Genomic DNA, 21,462 nt, shown 5'->3' with positions numbered 1-21,462 from the left:
AAATCTTGGCAAGTGAACCCTACCTTAATACTAATGTCTAAATAGGTGGGACTTTAGCTACATACCTTTTGTTAAAATTAATAGAAGTTGTGGGACTAGATCCTCTTATACTGTTTTTAAAATATACCCTGTATGCAGCTCTTTTTGCACTGAACTACATAGGCTTTCTGGCTAAGACTGCTCTACTGTCCAAATGTTCCCTGCAATGAAGAAGACCATAGAGTAGTGGATTCAGGTAGGGAGAGAGTGCTGGCTCTAGGATATTGTCGTAGCTCAGGAGAGGATGGGATGTGAGGACTGTTGCTTTCTGCAATAATCACCTCTATCCCTCCCTTCTATTCCACATGGATTTCTGGTACAAATTAACACTGACAGTGTCAGCATTAATTTACAATATGCCAATTTCCTGTCCCTAGTTTGAAACACCCTTTAGGGGAGTTTAGGTGGCTGCAGCAATCGGAGACATTATGAGGACACGGATCCCTTGAAAGAGCTGTAGGGTCATGGGGACTGGAAATCACTACAGTAGCAGAGGGCCTGTGTAGATCCAAAGGTTTTGGGGGCCAAATCCTAATTCTGTTCCACGGAGGAAGAAATCCTGCATCTTGAACAAACTATCAGGCAGAAATTATAAATCCGAACTTGTGGGGTTTCTAGTCCTGTGTGTGTGAATAACCCATATAAGGACAACTTGGCTTTTTTTTCTTTCTTGCCTAATTGTATTGTACATAAATATTGCATGGGTCTTAGAAGAATATAACATACTGTATTTTCTAGGCAAAACATGAAAATCAAAGATGCAGCAACAGTCTTAATGTTTGTTTATTGGCTTAGGGGAGATTATATGACTAATATTACGCAATTATACAAGTTTTGGATTCAACTTCCATCATGATAGTAATGGTTGAAATATTTTAAAATGTTGAAAAAATTCAATTGACCACATTTCTGAGATTTTTCAGATCCTTTGAACTCGATATATGAACACAAAACAATGACAAGTCTTTTTGTTGTATAAATAATATACTGTAAATAGTGAATTCCATCTGCAGACCCTACTAATAATCAATTATAGTTAATACTTTCCATGGCTACATCATCTTCCAAACCACAAACCTTGTTATAGACATGAATTAATACAGCCTCAGTAAATCCTTGTGACTAAAGTAAGCATCTGACAGATGAGGAAACTGAGGCATGAATAGTAGGTGTCTGCCTCAAAGTCACACATGATGTAACAGGGTAAATGGAATAATCTGTTGATATTACATCTTTGGAACCTTCAACTGAATATCCACTTCAGTCTATCCACAGACATAGCATTCTAACTGCCTGGATTCTATATTGGTGTAATATGGCATTATTTGTATAGTGCCAACAGTATGATGGGTGCCTGAGTTATTAATGAGACACCTAAGAATGGTAGGCTAACATTTCGGCCAGAAGCTGGAACTGGACCACAGGGGATGGATCATTTGATAATTGCCCTGTTTTGTTGTGTTCATTCCCTGAAACATCTGGCACCAGACTCTGTTGGAAGACAAGATACTGGGCTAGATGGACCATTGGTCTGACCCAGTATGACCATTCTTATGTTTGTATTTTTCTACCTTACATTTTTTCCCAGGGCCCTGATTTAAACAAAAAACAAAAACAAAAAAGTGAATTCAGTGGTTATGAAAAGCAAAGCCAGTGTAAGCAAATATTGGGCCCCCTGTGAAACCATACTACTCATAATAAGTGAACCAGCCCAGTAGCAATTTCAAGAAGTATGAACTCTTAACTTGCCCCAAACTGTTCTGTCAGGCCAGCTGAGTGTGCATACGTGTATAATATGAATGCTAATCAGGTTTCTTGCGCTCTCCTGAAATGGTGTCCAGTCTTGTTTTATTAAAATTGTAATTTTCCAGGGCAAAGAAGATGATATTACAGGGATTGGCAACCTTTGGCACGCATCCTGCCAGGGTAAGCACCCTGCCAGGCCGGTTTGTTTACTTGCCGCATCCACAGGTTCGGCCAATTGTGGCTCCCACTGGCTGCGGTTCGCCGCTCCAGGCCAATGGGAGCAGCGGTCAGCACATCCCTCAGCCCACGCCGCTTCCCGCAGCCCCCGTTGGCCTGGAGCTGCAAACCGCGGCCAGTGGGAGCCGCGATTGGCTGAACCTGTGGACGCGGCAGGTAAACAAACCTGCCTGGCCCACCAAGGTGCTTACCCTGGCGGGACGTGTGCCAAAGGTTGCCGATCCCTGTGATATTACAATCTAATCTTACCTATAGGCCTAATCCTCCTAACCCTTATTATCAAGTGTAGCATTTACCACCAATCATATATCGACTATCCCACCCACCCTAGAAGGCACATCCCTCATACTCTGTCTCAAACTCCTCTTCTCTCTACCACTACTGATTTCAATGGCATCACACTCAGCACTAAGGCCCAGATTCTCAAAGGTATTTAGGTGCCTAAGTCCCATTGATTTCCTATGCAAAGGAATAGCACCATGTAATTTTTTTAAAATAATGAACAATGGAAAAGTTAATAACTGGTGAGGATACCAATTTGTTTCACAGAGGCCAATGAACAGCCATCAATTTTTGATCATGATCACCTAGGAACAGATTATAAATAACCACCCAAAGGTGAAAAGCTGTGTAGCCCATCAGTTCTAACCCATTCAGTCCCCTGCTTTAGTTTTTAAACAGACAACGCACCCTGCCTTCCCCCAAAGACCACCACCCTAACATCTTTAAGTACATTTATTTAACAAAAACAAAAAAGTGCACTGTTTGTGAGCTCACTATAACACCCCAGTACAGAGTTCTTCTCTGAAATCAGAGATATGCACTGATGCCACTTCTCTCACTCTTAAGCATCTGCACCATCCTTGTGAGTAGATAGTACATTGAAATAACTCTCTTGGAAGTGCTCAAAGATCAACATTCTTGTAAATTTCAATATATTCTGCATGCTCATAGATCTAGAGCTGAAAGCCACAAAGAAGGAAAAGCACAATATGTCATGCTGATATCTAACATCCAAAGCACAACTGGTTTTTGCAAGTGTCTCTAACAAAACCTGGCAAATGAACTAGCATGAATTGTTTTGCAGTAACAATGCCACAAGATACCGTTAGCTGCTATGCAAATATTAGCATGTACTCTTTACAATAATGGTGGCATTTACATTTTGCTGCTGTTTGAATACTACAGTCTCTGCATATAACAGATGATACAGAGCCCAATTTCTATTAAAAAAACCAATATTAATAAGATCCATGCACGGTGGCTGATCTTAAATCTCCATGGGTATATGCCCCTACAAATTTGGCAAGCCAGGAGATTTGGACTGCATTTCAAACATGTTTGTTGTTCTAAGGAAGGATTTTTTTAGTGACAACATTTTTAATGTAGATACTTAACTCTGGATTGCTGCAGTTACCAGTTTGGACAGATAGGCAAACATAGGGCCTGATTTTGATCTTGTAAGTCAGAAGTAACTCCATTCAAGTTAATGGCTCTACAACAGTGTTACCCTGGTGTAAGTTAATTCTGGGCCTAATTCTGATCTTTCACTCTTGTCATTTTGCTTTAAGTTAACATTTTGTTGGCCACCAATTTGACTTCCAAACTGTGATCATTTAGGACAAGACTCTCTGCTGGGACGTAGCTATGTTCAGTGCAGCATAGGAGGGGTGGCCTGTCAGCCAGTTACAACTTCTTGCGTCTCTGGTTGATTTTGTGTCAATGCTGTGGGGCAGGGGAGCTTACCGGAGATTGCTCTAACCCCTGAGTACTGGCAATGGACCCTAAGGGACTGTCTGCCAGTTGGGGATTTTTCTCTGCTCACACACCCTCTCTGCCTGATACCAGCCCTACACCAGGGAGTAGAGGGAAGGGGAAAGGAGGGTGTAGAAAATGCCTTTGCCACCTCTTATCCCCTGTGGGGAGATGAGGCCAATTTCCATCCCCTTTACACCACTCCAGTGACACAAAGAAAGCAGAGTAGTGAAGAAAAATATTTTAAAAATGTAGATGATGATATATTATGGGACAACTGTCATGGCTTCTGAGAAGGACAATCACACCACATTTACCTATTATACTTCTCTGAAACCCTGCGAAGGGCCCTGAGACTCACTGCTGTGAATCATAGAATACCAGGGTTGGAAGGGACCTCAGAAGATCATCTAGTCCAACCCCCTGCTCAAAGCAGGACCAATCCCCAGACAGATTTTTGTCCCAGATCCCTAAATGGCCCCCTCAAGGATTAGAACTCACAGCCCTGGGTTTAGTAGGCCAATGCTCAAACCACTGAACTATCCCGCCCCCCCTGAATTGTTTAATTTTGCAGTGGAGACTTATCATTTGTCCTCTCCTCTGGGTGCTCTCTGCTTTCCCTGGCATGTGGAGCAGCAGAGGGGAGGCAACGAGTGAGGCATCATAGAATCAGTGTCCCCTCTCTTTGGGAAATGCAAGGAATAAGATTCTGCCTTCCCACACCTGCTCCTACAGATCACTGGACATTTAATCTCTAGCCAATGCCTTTTGCCACCACTAAACCCACCTAGTGTTTTTAAACTTGATGTTTCTGGCAATTTGTAAATTATTTAGATATGTAAAAATTAACTAATTAAATAATTTGCATAAAATGTCATGCACGGAATAGCACAATACTTGGCAGCTCTGAAGAGGGGTGATATGGGGAGCAGGAGGCAGACTGAAGGTGTGCAGAAATATGAGGGGCTTGAGAAGAGTTGAAGTGGGCACTGAGCAGATGGGCGACTGAGTGGAGTGCTGGGGAATATGGCATGACTTTCAGAGGAAAGGGAAGGTCATATGGATAGGGGAGAGGGCAGGAGACTGTGTAAGGGAGCATGAGTGGTGCAGCTTCCTATCTTGTGTAGCTAGGCAGGTAGATAGAGGGGAATAGAATGGCATGTTCCCACACCTTGGGGTAGAGGGGAAGTTAAATGGAGTGCCCTCCAATCAGAGAACAGGGAAGCTGCATTTTTGTATATATTTCAGGTTGAATCTTAAAATGGACACACAAAAACTGGGGATGAGTGTCTCCCTTTTAAAAGGTGGGGAAAAAAGAAGCAAAAAAAAACCAATGCTTTTTTGTTTTGTTTTCAAATCTCATAATTTATAACTGTCAGCCCTCAACTGTCATTCACAATTGCCATGGAACCTTACAGAAAACTTCCAACTCCAACATTTCACTCCTTTTCCTGTTAAAGGGGCATTACCCAAACTATCCACATTGCTGTTTGATTAGCTGTAGCAGATAAGAATAATTATTACTGCAACTTCTTTCTTTTCCCACAGCACTATCCCAACCACTGAAGAGCTTCCGTGGTGATGGCACACCTCTTATGCCAAAATTGCAGTGAAAATATCAGCAGCATGTAGTAGGGCGAGCCAAACACAACAAGCTGTTCCCCTTACCCGAATAGTTGCACTAAACTGCACTACCCAACAAGGATCTGCTGTCTCTCAAAGAGCAGCTAGTCCTAGGTATAACCTAATCCCCCACTTTCTCTTTAAAGAAACAGTTTGAGCACTATGTATCTGAACAGTTTGAACAGTACATGCAGACTTATTGGTTTAATAAGGGAGAGATATCCCAGACATTCTGAGTCCCAAGGCAGATATGGGATGCCTGAAGACCAGTACTGTATCTAAAACAGGGAAGAGGAAGCATATAATACTGAATCACTGGCTTCTTCCATTCCTACATGTAATATCTATGTATTTGGGATTAGGATTAGTTTACACAAACACAGATATTCCACAGCATTTATTACTTATTACTAACAAAGATATTTTACTGCCCATCTTCCCCTAACTCTTAACATCAAACTTCCTTTTCTTAACATCAGAACATTTATCAAGAAATCCCTATTGGTTTATGATCTTCTTGATAACAAAATGTAGTAATTATTATTATTTATACAATGCCCACAGTGTGGTAGACGATTCTTCTCTGAAGAATTTAGTCTAAATTAAGTTGTAACATGACAAATGAAGACAAACTGAAAAGGGAGCAGGTACAGTACTGGTATTTTATACGTGACAGACTGCATACTCAAGATTTGATCTTTTTCCTTTTCTTCTTATCAAGAATACTTACCTCTTCAGTTCCATAGAACTCAAAATCCTTTACAAAGAAGGATAAGTACCATTATTCCAATTTGACATATGGGTAAACCAAGGCACAGAAAAATGAAGTGACTTACCAAGGTCACACAGCATTTCCATGACAGAGCCAAGCATAGAATGTAAGGTTCCTATTCCTGACTACCCTCTAAGCATGTAGAAAACGCCTATCACCACCTAAACTGAATTTAAATTCTCTTTCTTATTGATCCACATTTCCACATCATCTCTGCAATTCTCTCTCTCTTTTTTTTTCTTCTTACCAATAAGTATTCAGCTTTAAACTGCCTGAAGTATATTGGCCACCATGACCTAATGGATCCTTCTTTCTTCATGGAAACAAACATTAATTGGTAAGTACATGCATCATTTCAGTCTTTTGCTATCCTTGTTTTTCCTCATTTGTTTTCTTTTATTTATTCAGGCCAGATTCTGATTCCCTTACTTATAGTCAGTAGTACCTTAAGCTGCATATATGACATATTCCAATTGATTTCAGTAGGACTACTCCTGGCCTAAAGTACTGCTCAACATAGATAATGGTGGGTTTCAGCAAGGAGTAATATATTCTCACTTACAGACAGGAATATGGCCCCATTCAGCTTCCTCTGCTGCCATACCTGGAGCAGCAATGTGGGCAGTTTAAAGAGGACAATTGTGCAGTGAGGCTTTTTGTCCCTCTATTACCCTACAAAATCTTGCTCTAAATAGGCAGCGTACACATGAAGGTTGGGTGAAGGAATGTAATGGAAAGCAATGTGATTTACCAGAACAATAAAGCATGCATCTGGTTTGTCCCTTTTTACATCTGCAACAACAAACTCCTCTTCATTTTTGTGATTTTAGAGTATGTTTCTCTGAAGAAGAAATTAGAGGATACAGAAGCAGGAAGAGTTTCTAAGGACAGGATTGCTTCTGTCTCCATCCTTTCACACATTTGGGGAGGATTTTGCACCAGTCAAATCAGTGGATGGTTTGAAAGAGCATGGAGAGAAAGTACTCCCCACGCCTGTGGCCAGATTGGGGAGGAGCTACCAGCATATATTTTAATAGTCACTGATTGGGAAGGAGGGGTCCCAGACCAGCAGAATAAGACAGTATGCGTCTAATAAGGCAGTAGGTTGAGCAAGACAGAACTGTGTTGTTAAAGCTCTTATTCACACACACAGTATCTGTCAGGTCAGCCTGGGCACCCCCTGGAGTCACGCCTTCATGGCACCCAATATAGGGCCCTGCCAACCCGACGCCCCACTCAGTTCCTTCTTGCCGGGTACTCTGACAGAGAGGAAGGAGGGTGGGTATTGGAATGGACATGAACAACACATCTTGAAGAACAACAGTTATGAGAAGGTGAGTAACAGTTTTTTCTTCTTTGAGTGCTTGTTCATGGCAATTCCAATCAGGTGAATCACAATCTTAAGTTCCGGAGGTGGGGTCGGAGTTGTTCACTGATTGGAGTACCACTCTACCAAAGGCCACGTCGTCTCTGGCCTGCTGTGTAATTACATAATGTGTGATGAAAGTGTGTATGGAGGACCATGTCGCTGCTCTGCATATTTCCTGGGTTGGAACCTGAGCCAGGAAGACCATTGAAGAGACCTGCACTCTGGTGGAGTGCGTGGTGATCGGAGGGGCAGGCACCCCTGCCAAGTTGCAGCACTCTCAAATGCAAGACGTGATTCATGACAAAATTCGTTGAGACTGGAAGACACTTCATTCTGTCTGCCACAGCCACAAATAGGTGGATGGACTTTCGGAATGGCTTTGTTCTCTCGATGTAGAAGGTTAATGCTCTGCAGACATCCAGCAAGTGAAGCCTCTGCTCCCTACCACTCGAGTGTGGCTTAGGATAGAATACTGGGAGGAAGATGTCCTGGTTGATGTGAAATTGGGAGACAACCTTAGGGAGGAAAGTTTGATGTGGTCTAAACTGAACCTTGTCCTTGTAGAACAATGTGTAAGGGAGCTCTGATGTTAGGGCCTTGAGCTCAGACACCTTCCTGGCTGAGGTTATTGCCATCAGAAATGCCACCTGGTACGAGAGGTAGAGCAGGGAGCACGTTGCCAGCAGTTCAAAAGGTGGCCCCATCAGTCTGAAAAGGATCAGGTTGAGGTCCCGAGCCGGGACTGGCTATCCGACTTGCGGGTATAGCCTTTTGAGACCTTTGAGGAAATGACCGTCCCTCTGCTCCTGGATAGAAGGCAGAGATGGTGGCCAAGTGAACCTTTATTGACGACATGGACAGCCCCTGCTGATTGAGATGGAGAAGGTAGTCCAGTATGAGTGGCATAGAGGTGAGCATCAGGGACGAATGATGCTGCTGCAACCAGATTGGAAAATCTCTTCTACTTGGCAAGGTAGGTAGCCCTGGTGGAGGGATTTCTACTGCCAAGGAGGATTTGTCTAACCGAGTCCAAGCAAGAGAGCTCCATCAGGTTCAGCCATAGAGCTTCCATGCCATAAGGTGCAGCGACTCAACGTTCGGGTGCTGGAGATGACCATGATCCTGAGTTAATATGTCCGGGAAGAGCGGCAAGGTGACTGGAGCTTCCATGGACATTTCCAGGAGTGATGTGTACCAGTGCTGGCAAGGCCAGGCTCGGGCTATCAATATCTCTAAAGCTTGTTCCCTCCGTATCTTGAGGAGCACATTGTGAACAAGGGGGATAGGAGGAAATGCATATAGGAGACAGCCTCCCCATAGGGAGGCGGAATGCGTCCGTGATGGAGCCTGGGCTCTGATTCAGGAAGGAGCAAATCTGCTGGCACTTCCTGTTGCATTGCGTGGTGAACTGCTCTATTTGGGGAAAACCCCACTGATGGAAGATGGAGTTCGCAGTGTCCGGGCGAAGGGACCACTCATTGCTGTGGAACAACCTGCTGAGATAATCCACCAACTCATTTTGTACTCCAGGGAGGTACAATGCTTGCAGATGTATCGAATGCTCTACACAGAAGTCCCACAGCATGAGGGCTTCCTGGCACAGGGGAGAGGAGTGTGCACCCCCCTGTTTGTTAATATAGAACATAACTGTGGTGTTGCCTGTCATAACTGATACACATCTCCCTGTCAAGTGAGCTTGGAAAGTCTGGCATGCGAGGCACACCGCTCTCAGCTCTCTGACTTTGATGTGGAGAGCGAGTTCCACCTGAGACCAAGGCCTTGTGTCCTGAGGTCTCCCAAATGTGCTCCCCAGCCCAAGGCTGACACATCCATCACTAGCTAGAGAGATGACGGGGGCTGGTGAAGGGGACTCCTGCACATACTACCTGTGGGTCAAGCCACCACTGGAGGGAGTCGAGTACCGGCCAAGGCAGGGTTACAATCCTGGCCAGGCTGTCCTGGACTGGCCGATACACTGATGCTAGCCATGACTGAAGAGGTCGAAGTCTGAGTCTGGCATGTTGTACTACATAGGTACAAGCTGCCACGTGTCCGAGGAGTTTCAGGCAATTCCTTGCTGTGATGGTGGGGAACTGCCTGTGTGATGTCACTGAGGGACCAAAACCTTGCTTCCGGGAGGTATGTCCTGGCTTGTGTTGAGTCCAGTACTACCCCTATAAATGTATCCTCTGAATCAGGGACAGCATTGATTTCCCCTCATTCAGAAGGAGGCCCAGTTTGTTGAACGTCATTCTTATGAAGTTGACTTGTGCCTCCACTTGATACCTGGATCGGCCCTTGATGAGCCAGTTGTCGAGGTGCGGGAACACCTGTACCTGCCACCTGCGCTGGAACGCAGCCACGACCACCATGCACTTGGTGAACACTCGGGGTGCCGCCGACAGGCCAATGGAAGGACTGTGAACTGGCAGTGGGTGTTGTTCACCACAAACCTTAGGTATTTTCTGTGGGCCAGAGTTATTGCTATGTGAAAGTACGCGTCCTTCAAGTTGAGGGCAGCATACCAGTCTCCTGGATCTAATGAAGGAAGCCAAAGAGACCATGCGGAACTTGAGCTTCTTCTCAAGCTGGTTGAGTTCTCACAGGTCTAGATGGGCTTGAGCCTGCCTTTAGCTTTTGGTATTAGGCAATACCGAGACTAGAAACTTTTGCCCTTCTGCTCCCGATGAACCTCTTCCACTGCCACTAATGAAAGGAGTGAGTGCACCTCCTGTATAAGGAGTTGCTTGTGAGAGGGGTCCCTGAAGAGGGACAGGGAAAGGGGGTAGAGGGGCACAGAATTGGATGGAGTATCCCCTCTGTAACAGATCGCTGACTCACCTGTGCGGCGCCTCCTTCTGGTCGTCCGGGAATTAGCTCAATTCCAGCACTCGGAGCGCCTCCTGCTGGCGGGTGTCTCTCCTGCCTCCGGCCCCGTGTCCCTCCCAGACCCCTTACCTTGGGGTTCTGCCCACAGCAGTACCTCCACACTCTAGGTTTCCCCTTCCAGGGGAACCCCAAGTCCTCTAAGCCCACCTTGCCTCAGTGGCTACTGCCAGTCGTCATCTAGCCCCCTTTCTCTGGGGCAAACTGTAGTCTGTGATGGCCACTCATCATTTGCAAGGGGGTTAGACCAGCTGCCTCTGCCTATCCCAGGCTTCACCTCTTCAGCCCCAGTACCTCCTTAGGCCTTAACAAGGCCTCAACCTGGGGAGTTGCCAGGCTGGAGCTCCCCAGCTCCTCTTGTCCTTCCCCAGCACTGCTCTGCTCTGCTTGAGATACCCTGTGCTCCCAGGCAGCTAGGCCCTTCTCACTCCAGGGCTAGAATGAGACTGACCCAGCTCTTCCCTTAGTCCTTATATCAGGGCCAGCTGTGGCCTGATTGGATGTGGCCACAGTTGTGGCCGCCTCCCCAATCAGCCTACCTTTTCCCCTAGGAGTGGGGTAACTGCCCCGCTACACCCTCTCTACCAGGCAGAGCACCCAGCGGTCCAAAGTGATACTGGACCATGCACGGTAGAAAGGGGACAGTTGGGACGAAACGGTTAGGCAGTTTTTGTTCTGGTGTGCTGCTGTTGACTACACCTTCAAAAGGCCAGTTTGGGGCTGGAAGGCGGCTTGGGTTGGCCAGAGCCTGGCCTGAGGACAGGCGTGACCTCTTCCTGCTGCCCTATTCCTCCTCTGGGAACCGTCCTGTTGGTTTTGCTGGTAAAACTGCGGAGGAGGCTGTGGCCTGAAGTGCCTGCGCTGTGTAGTGGGAGTGTGTATGCCCAGGGACTTGAGGGTGGCCCTCAAGTCTTTTAAACTGTGCAGTTTCCTGTCTGTCTTTTCAGAGAATAGGGCCTGACCTTCACAGGGTAGGTCTTGAAAGGTCTGTTGGACTTCGTGAGGGAGAATGCCTACTTTGTGAAGCCCACCAGGGGTTAGGTTCCGAGCTGCTTGTTAGCATTAGGAATGAGGTGGTTTTGCACATGCCCATCAGCAGAAATGTAGGCACCTAGAAGACTTTCCAAGTGAAAACACTGACTTTCGATACCTGCAGTGTTAGGCACAGCTCAGTGGTAGTTTTGTGAATGCCACAGGGACCTCAATGTTGGATTTAGGGGCCTAAAGTGGCAGACAGACACCTAAATTCCCCATGTGAATTTAGCCCTTAGTCTTTTCCTTTATCAGCCATCCTATCCCATTTAGAAGTGCTGTTCTATTTTCACTATTGAAAACAATTGTCACCTGCCCCTTCCTCACGTATTACCTGCCACTCCATGCATCTGAAGAAGTGGGTTGTTTACCCACAAAAGCTTATGCCCAAATTAATCTGTTAGTCTCTAAGGTGCCACCGGACACCTCGTTGTTTTTGTAGATACAGACTAACACAGCTACCCCCTGATACTTGCTACCTGCCATCCTAGCTCCAAACTCCTGTTCCTCAGGAAAATCCTGGAATAGATGGTTGTCTTCTGACAACCTCCCCCAGCACAGACTCAATGAATATTTACAAACCTGTATTTGGCTCTTTCAAAGTACTCAGGCTGCCCTTCTCCACTAATCCCTAAGTAAGAAGCCAGTGTTTCCATTAACACTCCCCATGCTGGTCTGTCTTCCACTTTACACTACTGCTTTTTCATTTCTCATGGAGGCTTCCCTCATCCCTTGAACAAGGAGTACCTCAAAACTCTTTCCTTTGTCTTGTGAGGGAGAGGCTTCCAGAGGAAAAGGCTGAACAAGAAAGGAATCAGACTTACAACTATAAAAAATCATGAATGCAGAATTATTGTTTTTAGGCCATTTCTTGTTTATTTGTGATGAAAGTAGACTGGCTTCATGAGCACAGGAAAAAAATCCAACAGTACAGGGACAGTAAATGATATTTGTTAGCCTAAAAAAATTACAGCCATTTAAAAACAAATATTTTCTTGAAGATGTATTTTGCTTTAGAATAAATGGCACCAGGTTGGAAGAGATTTTGTGCCCGTAGCAAAACCACGGCTTTTAAAATGCTGATTTTGTTCTTGGAGGCATTTCTCCATTCTTCTCCCTTGATTTGTAAATTTAAGGGAAACTTGGGAAAAAAAAAAAAAAAAAAAAGCATATCTAGCTTACTTGCTAGGTGTGTTTCCCTTAGCTTTGCTCCACTCAGGAGCCAGAGCCCATAAATATCTGTTAGCAAAATACTGGCAGGCATAAACCAGACACATGTGTTTCCCTTTAAGAAAGGGCAGCTGCGGGGGTGTTGTCAGTGTTCCTCTGACAGTCTTCACCATGTGTCCATGTCAGTGTTCTCTCTGGGCATGCTCCTTTAAGTCAGTGTAACAGTTTCAGAGTGGCCTGTAGTCCATATATGGGCTGTGAAAGGGGGGCGTGCCTTCTTGCTTTGTTTTATTCCAGGGAGTGTTGATAAATTGCTGAGTGTTAGCACTGTGGGAGCAGTGTGGAAAAATGTACGGCTCCCCAGTCAGATTTTGGCACTGTGGCCAAAGCTAGACAGCTCACACTTTATCCTTTATTGTGCCTACTGTGCATACAGTAGGGGATATCCAAAGGAAGAATTAAATTAAACATGTTAACTCCCACTCACTAAATTTATAGTAAAAGCATTCTTAATTACAAAGAATATTACACAATACAATTATATTTTCTTTGATCTGATGATTGAAACAGTTGTTCTGAATGGTCATATTTACATAGCAAAATTACTGGTTGGAACTACTTTCCATTAACTGAACCTAATTACATAAACTGAGTAACTCCACCTAAAAAACCCACACCGTCTTTTTTAAAGCAATGTGAAGGGTCTAATTTAAACATAGACGGCCAAATCCAGCTCAGAGGTAAACCTTCAGAAGACAGTGGAGTTAAACCAAAAAATGAACTAGGCACACTAAGCCAAAGTGAAATGTGCAATAAATCCTCTAATTAGCAAGCACAATAGGATGCATTTTAAGAAAGTAGTTAAGGGTATGTCCCATTATGTTGAGAGGATATTGGGTGCATTTCATTCTTAAAAACAAAAGCAAAAAAAGCCTACATTAACTCAGACTCTTAAGGTCATTTTAACATGGTTTTGTTATTGAATTTCTCTCTCTCTCTCTTTTTTTTTTTTAAGAGACTTGCCATATAAAAACAACTGAAGAAAGAAAATCTCTTGGAAGTGTATGAAACAGTCTGTTATATTACTATTTCTGTTACTTAAAGTTACATATGCTGAATCGCTAAAAATAGAGGTTTAGAATGGAATTTCAGACAGGCCTTTAACTCTTGCGTCATGAAAACAGTAGTGTATGTCAGCTTTTAGCACTAATTGGAAAGTACTACTTAAAGGAATTCATCAATGCCATTAAAAAAAATATTTAAGCTTCCTGGTCATTTTCTTGCCAGGCTGGACTCATGCCTCATTGTGCGCTCAAAGCTGCCACTATGTATAGTAGCCAACCTTTTCCTATTGCTTAATTAAAGCATTGCCATTCATGCTACTTTAACTGCTAGTTTTTGGAGAAAACTATGTAGGATAGTACAGTATGTTCTATGCACAGATTTAAGGTCTTCTAATTATTTTAATAGGTTTTTCATAATTTAAGCTTCCAACTAACTCCCCTCTCGGTGCCCCCCTCAAAATTAAAAATAGTTTCACCAGCCACTTGATGTCATGTTGAATCTTTAACTGGACTTATACAATAACCATAAGTGACTTAATATGTCTTTCACTTAGGCCACTTGTATACCTGTGTAACTCTATTGACTTCAGTGAAGTTGCTCCTCTTTTACACTAGCCTGTGTGAGATCAGACTCAGGCTTTTAGAGCAGTGTAAATTTTCTCCATTCATTTTAAGCCAACCTTTGAAGCCAGTCATAATTGCATAAAAGGCCAACACTGGTAACTATTTAATTGCTGCATGATGTTCTGCTGTGATTCCCACCCCAAGACTCTTCCTCACAACTTGTTTTTATAAATGTTGCTAGACAAACCTGTTATGTCCTAACAAGCCATAGGGAACAGTTGCTAAAACACATGAACCTTCCAATGGCAGCAGCAAGGAAAGGGGTAAAATAAAAAGCTAGAGACCTGCATTCAGTTTAGGTTTTGAATTGAAGGACTTATGCTAAAACAGTGATGACAATAATAAAAAAACCAGCTCACTCGGTTTAAGACCCAATAACTTTTCAATGGTCATTACTTTTTTTAGTTTTAATTACCTTTTTAATGAACATATGCGGAGTGTGCAAACTTCTACTTTTAATCCTGAAAAAGGAAAGTGATTTCTGCAAGTTCATACCTTCTCCTTATAATTTACACCGATTAATGGTTTTTCATAGCAGCACAATGTTACCAATGTACATGTGTTAGGCAATCCACATAGAAAGGAAACACACACACACACACACTTCCTTAACATTGCTGTGGTGTCTTCTGGGCAGAGGGAAATGTGGGACTCATTAGCCATAAACCAGCAGCTGGTCTTGCTGCTTCTAAGATATTACTGTGCTTCCACAAAACAGAAAAAAATAATAATAATTGTTCTTCCTCCATGGTCTTCTTCTAAACTGGTCTGTGTGTCCAAATGAGGTAGGGTGACCAGATGTCCCAACTTTATAGGGACAGTCCCGATTTTTGGGTCTTTCTTATATAGGCTCCTATTACCCGCCAGCCCCTGTCCCGATTTTTCACATTAGCTGTCTGGTCACCCTAAAATGAGGTATACTGCAATGACACAGGACAAGCTGCTAGCTCAAAAATGCTAGATGATTTCAAATTCCTAGTTTGCATTAACAGTCTCTAGCTCTTCTCATGTTAGCCTCTTTTTGAGCAGAACAATCTTTACATTTTGGATGGTCAACCTCTTCTCCATTTCCTTCATAAATTCTTTATATACTTTTAGGTCTTTAAGAGTCTCTGGGAAGAGTTTTAAGTAGAGCTGATCAGAATTCCCTCTCACCCCATGGACCATTTCAGCTTTTTGGTGAAGAAAAAAAAATATCAAAAGCTGAAAATATCAATTTGGAAATACCTCCGTGGTGCCTCTGGGAGTTGTAGTTTGGATGCCTTATGCCCTCATTTTCCTCTATGGGCTGGGCTTCAGCTCCAAATTTGTTTTGGCCAAAACAAACTTCCGTTTTTGGCTGTTCATTTCTTTTTTTGAGAAAAAATAATCTACATTTTCTGCAGAAAGCAAACTACATTTTTTGTAAAAAGTGTCTAATCAAATCCTCAATTTTCCATCGAACAGTTTTGACTGTACATTTTTGACTAGCCATAATCTCAAATCTTAACTGTTTTCAGTATTCCAGATGTAGCTATCAGTTCTCTGAATTCTTATTCCAAACTTGTAAATCTTTTACTGACTATCATAGCCCTTTGGAGATCATCTAGTCTTTAAGTAGAGGATAGCTACTTTGCAAAAATCACCCCAGAAATATTTGTTAACAGATCAGGGAGGGACACCACATCAGCAATTAGAGATGGCACTGCCTGCAATGCTACTGACAGTTCCAGCAGGTTTAAAAAAGCCTTTTGCTGCAGATCATTCTTTTCAGCATAGTAGAAAAACCTGATGAGACAGAGCACACAAATATTTTATGCAGTTATTTAATGCACTTAGGTCAGCATGCAGTGTCTGAAGGGCTAGAGGAGGAAAGCAATATCAGAACTCACTGCTCATTTGCTGGAGTTATTTTTCCATGTAGCCTCTCCTTGCCCAAATTCTATTTTGTAAGCCACACACCCAATGTAGGTGCCAAAAGGGATCCATGACCATTCTTTCAGGCCTAGAAACCTGAACAGACCCTATTTCTGTAAAAGACAACAAACTGGAAGTGATCAAACAAAAGCTAAGCCACTAGGGTTGCCACCTCTGACTGAAGCTATTCCGGGAGATTATTTTTCCCCAACATGACGCAATGTCATTTTCTTAAAATAGCCTATTAAAATCTCCCAGATTGCTTTCAATAGTCACCGGGAAATCAATGCCGATTCCAGGAGACTCCAGGCCAATCTGGGTTGGCAACACTATAAGCAACAGCACAGCTACTGTACATCTGCCATCTTGCCTAGCCCATCTGAATGTCCCTACCCCTTAAAACAAACAAGCAACAACAAAAACACCCCCTCTTACATACCCGGGGTACAATCTAGACTAATGAGTAGCTGTGTCAACCCTGCCCTCCAACCTGGGGTGTGCTTTGCTGCTGTAGCTTCCAGCCTGGATTGCTCACAGCTTCCGGCATGCAAGTCACTCCCAGTCAGGGCCAGCTCTACCATTTTTGCTGCCCCAAGCAAAAAAAAAAAAAAAAAAAGAAGAAAAAAAGCCACCCGGACTGTGCCACCCCAAGAATGGATGGAATGCCGCCCCTTAGCATGTGTGTATGCACCTTAGTTATGCCTGTATGCACTTGCAGCCTGCCATTCACACCCAGGCTTTTACCTGCCTGAATTATACAACAGGGTGATCCCAGCACACTCCCAATCCCACATTTCCCCCCAGCAATGTATGTCTTGAACTGCTAGGGTTGCCAACAGTCCCTTATTACAAGGGATGTCCCTTATTTTTTCATCTCTGTACAACAATATCAGGAGTCTCTGAGTGCTGCAAAAGCAGCAAGAAATATCCCATGCCAAATGTAGGTAAGTATGGCTTATTATTATATGATTAATAAATAATAATTAATAATACATTAGGGAGGAGAAGTGGGCTGGAGGTGCTAAGAAAACAGACCCTTATTTCTGAAATACAATATTGGCAAACCTATGTACTGCCCTGTTCTTTCCAGGACAATATAAGCTCATATAAAGTCCATCATTTTATTAATAGAAATAATATGCACAAATCCTGCTATCCCGAACACTTCAGTTCAAACATTGGTTTAGATCAAACCATAAAACAAGTTTATTAACCAATTAACTACAAAGAGATAGATTTTAAGTGAAAACAAGTAATAAGGCATAAAAGTCAGAAATCGTTATGAGAAAAATAAAGATAAAATATAACAATCTATGTTAAATTCAAAACCAAGTTTTTCTCACCACATGTTCTCAACATTTTTACTAGCCAAGCTTCTTACCCAGGACCCCTTCTTTTGTGGAATGACTGTTCCTTTGTTCCTTATGGTGCAGTCAATCAATGGACAGAGAGTCAGAGAAGAGGAGGGATGTCTTGAGGTGTTTGTCTCATTTTCATAGTGTCAGTCCCCCTCTTAGCAAACATTTCCAACTGAGATTCAGGAGACAAAAAGTCTATAGGGGAAGATATCTCCTGCTGGAGCTTCCTTTGTGCTTGATGACTCTGTTTATTGCTTAATAGCAAATTAAGCAGAGCACACATTCTTTTGTTTGAGACAGACATGTTGGCCAACTTCTATTTGGGCAGGACTGTGGTTTGGAATATGTATTAATAATACCATAGAGTGGAATCTTATAACTTTATATACAATGTTGCCACACAATTTATCAGGACAATATTGACCAGCAAATTATGAGTTTTCAAATGATATCCCACAAAGCATACTTTGCACAATGCTGTACATCTGCCATCTTGCCGAGCCCATCTAAATGCTCCTACCCTTTAAAAAAAAGAGAGAGAGAAAAAGAAACACCCTCCTCTAGAAATTAGAGTAAAATCTTGTCACCATTGGAGTCAATGGCAGAATACCTGTTGACTTCAGGGGGCCCAGGATTTCAATCTGAGGCCCGGATCCACAAAGGGATGTAGGTGCTGCAAGTTTCTGCCTCTGAGCATGCATACTGCAGCCTCAAGAGGATGTTCAGACACCTATCTTATGCCTAAACCCCAGTACAATCCTAAAATCGGGAAAGGTAAGGAAAGACTATATTGCCTGAAGGACTCAATCCAATAAGTATGCTCAGAGGCCACTTATCCCAATACTGAATGTCTGGGAGTGAGGAGGACTTCCCCCTTATAATCTTTGGCCTAAATCTAGGCTAAATAACTCTTTGTATATCTGGACCTTAGTGCCTAATTCTCCCCTCACTCATGACAGCTTCACACCAGGATATCTGGATGGAGCTCTTTTGACATGCACTAGTATAAGGACCTGATCCAAAGTCCATTGAAATCAATGCACAGAGTCATTGACTTCAGCAGTTTTTGGATCAAGGTTGAAGTGAGGGCAGAATCTATTCCTTAAAGTTGCTAATTTTCAATATAACATAAAGTGAGACAGATATGGCAATGTCCTGCCACATCCTTGGGAGACCTTATTGAATTAAGCTTAAGTATCTTTGGGGTCCACTGTACTAAATGAATGGTTTATGTGGACCAGGATTGTATTACCTCTCTATGGGGCAGATGTGACAGATGTGAGACCTGGGAGTTCAAAGGACTATACTGAAAATGTGCCAGACAAGAGTGGACTTCTGGCACAATAAATGTTAAGTGTATTTCCTGGGGAATACTTAGGTAGAGGTTAATGAAAAGTTCCCACTTCCAATTTTGTCAGTGCATTTGGAGGAAAGAGTAAATAAATATGAATTGATGCTTATGCATTAGTTAAACTACTGCTAGGTGGAAATATGGCTCTTGTGATCCTCCCGCACATGAGCATGTTTCCTTAGACTGGATCAAGATCATTTTAGGGATGAGGAGGAGGGTTTGAATTCTGAGCTTTTATAGTCTCTCACCTTTCTTAAATAGCCATACTTTTTGGGAAATAGAAACAAGAAACAGAAAAAAACAAGGACATATTTTTTTGCTATGATGTCTGGAAGTTGTTTAGAAATGTTTGTTTTGTGGATTATGCTAATTAATGTGAACCATGCTGACTTTATCCCGCAGAGGTTAAAAAATGCAAAAAAGCTTTGTGACAGTGGAGAAAATCATAGAATCATAGAAGATTAGGGTTGGAAGAGACCTCAGGAGGTCATCTAGTCCAACCCCCTGCTCAAAGCAGGACCAACCCCAACTAAATCATCCCAGCCAGGGCTTTGTCAAGCCAGGCCTTAAAAACCTCTAAGGATGGAGATTCCACTACTTCCCTAAGTAACCCATTCCAGTGCTTCACCACCCTCCTAGTGAAATAGTTTTTCCTAATATCCAACCTAGACCTCCCACACTGCAACTTGACACCATTGTTCCTTGTTCTGTCATCTGATACCACTGAGAACAGCCTTGCTCCATCCTCTGTGGAACCCCCCATCAGGTAGTTGATGGCTGCTATCAAATCCCCCCTCACTCTTTTCTTCTGCAGACTAAATAAAGCCAGTTCCCTCAGCCTCTCCTCATAAGTCATGTGCCCCAGCCCCCTAATAATTTTCGTTGCTTTCCGCTGGACTCTCTCCAATTTGTCCACATCCTTTCTGTAGTGGGGCCCCCAAAACTGGACGCAATACTCCAGATGTGGCCTCACCAGTGTCAAATAATCACTTCCCTTGATCTGCTGGCAATGCTCCTACTTATACAGCCCAATATGCCATTAGCCTTCTTGGCAACAAGGGCACGCTGTTGACTCATATTCAGCTTCTTGTCCACTGTAATCCCCAGATCCTTTTCTGCAGAATGGAGGTTAAGATTAAAGAGACCTACAGTTAATGATACGCTCAAGTTCAATGGTCAAGCAACAGAAAATATTTGAGAATGGACAATAATTAATGAGTTAAAAAAAAACCAGAGTCCAGATTATTGTAATGAGATAGCCTGAAAAGCATATATCTGGAGGTTAATGTTAGTTACCTGTAACCATATGAAATAAAGTAAGTACTGTACTACTATATAGCAAAAATGATGTAACTGTATACTGTCTGCTTCACAATGACCCAAGGTTAATGGTAGTTGCTCTTGGTATATTTAAAGGGTTTCCTAGATGTAACAACCACAGTTTTACAAATCTGGTGCTATGGCACCAGAAAATGGCACCAAACGAGGCTAACATAATGCTGGCATTTCTCCCTAGTTCCAAGAAAGCATTTCCATGGCGCTGCATCCAGGCTTTTATCTTCTAATTACGTTGAATATGCCCATGAATCCTTTCATTCCTGAATGGCATCACCTTTTAAGTAATATATCATTGGTATGCTTCACTCTGATAATATATTACACTAATATATCATTAAAGCAACAGATGTATTACTGTAATACATTACTGGAACAAAGCACTCTGATGATTATGATGTATTTCTTATAAGATGGCACCATCCAGAGAAGGAGGTCCAGGATCAGATTCAGTTCAATAGGACAAAAGGTATGCGTATACCACAATGCTCCCTGACCCAACCATTTGGCACTAGATATACTGATATGGCACCACTATTAATTGCATTCCCATTTGTATTTGGGCTTTGAGGGTCTTACAATCTGGAAAATAACTGATTATGGTTCAAAGAAAAGGCATCATTAAGAAAAGCCTCCCACACACTCACAGAGTAGAGCAAGGCTAGATTATGTAAAACTGGCTGCTATGCATCCGTCTGACTGGAGACTTCCCATAGCCAATGTATTATGTTTGAGTGTACATATGAATACAAAAGTTTTATTTAGGGATGAGGAAGCCAAACAGTTTCTTCTATGTCATTTGCAGAAACCTCTTATTCCACATAGGCCTGGGTTGCTCCAATTACTTTCAGTTGTCTTCTGGGTAGGCAGCTTAATGGCCTTAACTGTACTTTATATTTAAAACAAACTCTAATGTACATATTAATTGGAGGTGTGGGCATAAGTGAAACGTTACTACTTTTTGTTTCACCCATTTTCAACCCATCCAGTTCTCCCCATAAATGAGGTTACATCATAGGAATAGAAGATTGGAAGGCACCTCCTGGGTTCTTGTTTCTAGTCCCCTGCGATTGCAAGCAACCCCATTGTATATCCAAAACATAAATTTATCAAGCTCCATCTTTAAACTAGTTATGTTGTTTGCCCTCACAGCTCCTATTGGAAGGTTATTCCAGAACCTCACTCCTCTGAGCGTTAGAAACCCT

Source organism: Malaclemys terrapin, chromosome 5, assembly GCF_027887155.1.
Source record: "Malaclemys terrapin pileata isolate rMalTer1 chromosome 5, rMalTer1.hap1, whole genome shotgun sequence".
Lineage (NCBI taxonomy): Eukaryota > Metazoa > Chordata > Testudines > Emydidae > Malaclemys > Malaclemys terrapin.
This window is presented reverse-complemented; position numbering follows the sequence as displayed.